Raw genomic sequence first — 3,287 nt, forward strand, 5'->3', positions numbered from 1 at the left:
CCAGAAACCGTTGCTAGGGACAAAATGGCTGGTTAATGGGGACTTCAACCAGATTTACCAGGCCAGAGATAAGAACCGATATTCCAATGTTGATCGTAGCAGATTAGTTCGCTTCCGCAACACTCTTACCTCCTGCGAGCTCAAGGAGATCCCCCTCCAGAACCAGAAGTTTACTTGGAGTAACGAGAGAAACAATCTGACGCTTAGTAAACTTGACAATTTTTTTTGCAATGAGGATTGGGACATTGAATTTGCCAACCACATACTTCATGCCCTGTCCTCCTCGCTCTCAGATCATTGTTCGTTGTTGCTCGCTTGCGCGGATGGCCCCAAGAAACCCAAGTCCTTTAGGTTTGAGAACCATTGGACCAAGATGTCAGGCTTCCAAAAGACGGTCAGCGACGCTTGGAATGAAGATTCGAGTCACCAAGATCCCTACTAGAGACTTTTTCACAAGCTAAAATCTACTAGTCGATGATTACGTTCCTGGAGCAAAACACTCTAAGCTAAATCTAAGGTGCAGCTGCACACGGCCCTTGAGGTTATTCTCCATCTTGATATGGCGCAGGAACAAAGAGAGTTATCCCAACAAGAAATTGATCTTCAGAAACGACTCAAGAGGAAGATTATCGCCTGGGCTGTGCTTGAGAAGTCCAAAAAGAGGCAAAACTCAAGAATCACCAATTTGAAGGACGGCGATGCTAACACCCACTACTTTCACCTTCGTGTTAACCACCGAAGGAGGAAGAATTTTATCCATCGTCTCAAGCATAACAATGGTTGGATTACGGAACACAATTTGAAGGAGTAGGTCATACACCATCATTTTGAAAGCATTGCTAAGAAGGGCCCTTCGCGCAGCATTGACATCAACTGGGGAATCATTCCGACCCCCAATTGTGACCTTCAGGAGTTGGATGAGGCTATCACGGAAGAGGAGGTGAAGGCTGCCGTTTTTGCTATGCCAAATGACAAAGCTCCAGGACCGGATGGCTTCACTGGTGTTTATTTTAAAGCATGCTGGAGCACGATAATGGGAGATCTCATGTCGGCTATTCATCGTTTCTGTGACCTACATGCCACCCATTTCCACTGGCTAAATTCTGTGGATGTTGCCCTCATCCCCAAGAAAGACGGTGCCAAGGATATTGCTGACTTTCGCCCCATAGTATTATTCATGCTATTGCAAAGATTATTGCAAAAGTGATGTCCAACCGGTTAGCCCCCCACATGAACGACTTGGTCTTCCAGGCCCAGAGTACGTTCATCAAACAGAGATGTATCCACGATAATTTCATGTATGTGCGCAATCTTGCGAGGCGTTTCCACCGCAAGAAAACCCCGGCATTGCTCTTCAAGCTAGATATCAAGAAAGCCTTCGACTCTATTCGTTGGGACAATCTTCTTGACCTTCTTTAGCAGCTTGGTTTTCCTCTGCGCTTTCGAGGATGGATCTCAACTCTTCTCTCCTCGGGTTCGTCGTGAGTTTGCTCAATGGGGTTCCTGGCACTCCTATCAAGCTTGGGAAGGGTCTGAGCCAAGGAGATTCTTTATCCCCACTCCTTTTTGTGCTGGCCATCGACCCACTACATCACATTCTCAAGAAAGCCATTGCTCAAGGAAAGCTGCACCCTCTTGGTGGCAATGCCATGCCTATCAGAGCCTCCCTCTACACGGATGACGCGGCGATTTTCCTTGCGCCCATCAAAACCTAGGTCAAGTTTTTTGCGGATACGCTTGCACAATTTGGGGTAGTGACAGGGCTAACAACGAACTGCTCTAAAAGTCTTGTTGCCCCCATTCGATGTGACTCCTTGGATCTTGATGATATACTCAGCTCCTTCCCCGCCAACCGCACCTCCTTCCCAATGAAATATCTTGGGCTGCCATTGTCAACCAAGAGGCTCAAAACAATCCATTTTCAGCCTCTCGAAGATAAGATTGCTGCTCAACTTACGCCTTGGATGGGAAAGCATGTTGCGCAGCCGGGACGGGCTGTGTTGGTCAAGTCGGTCATCACGGCAATTGCCATTTACCACTTGACGGCGCTAGACCTCCCTGCTGAAGTTATGAAGAAGATCGACTCCCTTAGGCGTGCCTATCTTTGGGCAGGTTGTGACAAGGTCACCTGTGGAAAATGCAAGATAAATTGGGACCAGGTGTGCAAATCAAAAGTGCATGGTGGGTTGGGCATTCTAAATCTGGAAAAATTTGCAGCGGCCCTTCAAATTCGTTGGCTGTGGGCTGCTTGGACGGATCCGGCCAAACCTTGGGCCAACTTGGGAAACCCTTGTGTACAAAAGGACAAAGATATTTTCGCCTCTGCCACAAAGGTTGTTGTTGGAGACGGTCGTCGAGCATCATTTTGGGATCCTTCCTGGTTGGATGGTATGAGACCCAAGGATATCGCGCCCAAGATCTTTGAACATTCTACAAGAAAAAACTGCTCTATGAAGAAGGCCTTGCACAATAACTTTTGGGTTTCTAAGGTGGATATTGGTGGGAACCTCACCTGTCAACCACATATCCGAGTTCGTCAACCTTTGGGGAAAGCTCTCGCTGGTCAATCTCAACACGGAGGAGACCGATTCAATTACGTGGAAGCTCACCAATGATGGCCAATATTCAGCGGCGTCGGCTTATAATACACAATTCCTTGGGCTAGTGGACACGGACATGCCTCTGTTAGTGTGGCAGAACTGGGCTCCTCCCAAATGCAATTTTTTTGCTTGGTTGGTCATCAACAACAGAGTTTGGACGGCTGACAGGCTTCAGCGAAGGGGTTGGCCAAATTGTAATCTTTGTCCTCTTTGCAAGCAAACTCCGGAATCGGCGGCACACCTTCTTTTTCACTGCCGCTACACCATCCGTGTGCGGGGAATGATTAAATCTTGGCTCGGTTTACAAGATGTACACCCAGCGAACTGGGGTGGTTTGACTTTGGTCAAGGAGTGGTAGCGCGCCAATGCTTCCGGGACCTCACGACCACGAAGGGCGCTGACTTCCATTATGCTACTGTTTTCTTGGGAAATATGGAAAGAGTGAAATGCACGTGTGTTCCGTAACAACGCAATTCCAGTGGGTGTGCTTGTTGCTCGAATCAAAGAGGAAGCCTCATGGTGGTGCCGTGCCGGGGCAAAATATTTGTGTAATGTAATGCCGCGAGAGTGAGGATTGTAACTCGGCCGCCGGCCTCGACTCTAAAACCTTCTTCTTATTCAATGAAAATGGCAAGTCTTGCCTTGTTTCAAAAAAAAAAAAAAATTTGTACATTAGCAGCAATTGCA

The sequence above is a fragment of the Triticum aestivum genome, chromosome 2B (assembly GCF_018294505.1).
Source record: "Triticum aestivum cultivar Chinese Spring chromosome 2B, IWGSC CS RefSeq v2.1, whole genome shotgun sequence".
Lineage (NCBI taxonomy): Eukaryota > Viridiplantae > Streptophyta > Magnoliopsida > Poales > Poaceae > Triticum > Triticum aestivum.